The sequence below is a fragment of the Merops nubicus genome, unplaced genomic scaffold (genome assembly GCF_000691845.1).
Source record: "Merops nubicus isolate BGI_N331 unplaced genomic scaffold, ASM69184v1 scaffold41178, whole genome shotgun sequence".
Taxonomy (NCBI): domain Eukaryota; kingdom Metazoa; phylum Chordata; class Aves; order Coraciiformes; family Meropidae; genus Merops; species Merops nubicus.
The window spans coordinates 5,741-6,602 of NW_008627080.1; positions in this window are offsets into that span (position 1 = coordinate 5,741).

The window sequence follows — 862 nt, forward strand, 5'->3', positions numbered from 1 at the left end:
AAAGAGTGTGGCCAGGCAGGAGACACCAACTGACCCACTAAACAGCTTTATCTTGCTATCTGTCTTTATACAGATAGCAAGAACATACTTTAGAAACTAGAATTTTAAAATAAGGACTATTAAACTCTCAAATATCAGTGCACTGGTCAGCTGCTACATGAATGAGGTGATGAAGTTGATTTGTCATTATTCTTCTCTGAAGCACTTTGTCTTGCAGCAGAGGATGGGGCATGTCTCTCTAGCTGGCACCAACAACTTCTCTTTTTCTGCCTTACTGCATTTGTCCATACCCAAAATGCTCCTGAGAACTCCTCAGCATCAGCCCTGCCCTTGGCTCCACCTCCTTTTTGAGCGAGATGAAATATTAGAAGACACTGAAAGATCCAGATCTGCCCCAGATCCCCTTTCCCAGCTCAGTGTACAACACTGAAAACAGATGTTATTTTTATTTTGATTTTAAATAAGTGAAAACATGCCAAATGTTATCTCCTCTGCCTACCCTACCGACTGCAGTAACGTTAGAAATGACACCCTGAAACAAGCCTTCCTGCTTTGCTAAAAAAACACTGAGAAAAGACTTAAAATCTGCAGTAATGTTCTCAATACTGAAAATTAACCACAACTGCCCTATCTCTGGCTTTTAAATAGTTCTATGAGTTAGGCAGAAAAGCAGAAGCCTTTTAAGAGCCACTGACACTATCTTAACGTGAGAAATGACGCTTCCAAGTGAGCTGAAGAGTCACTAAGCATCACGAGCGTGGGCCTCCGGCTCCAGGCAGCAAATAAATCCCTAGGTGAGAGATCCACACGTGGGGAAAGAGCTTTTGTCATCCCCAGGCACCGCAGGCTGAGCCTTTCCCTA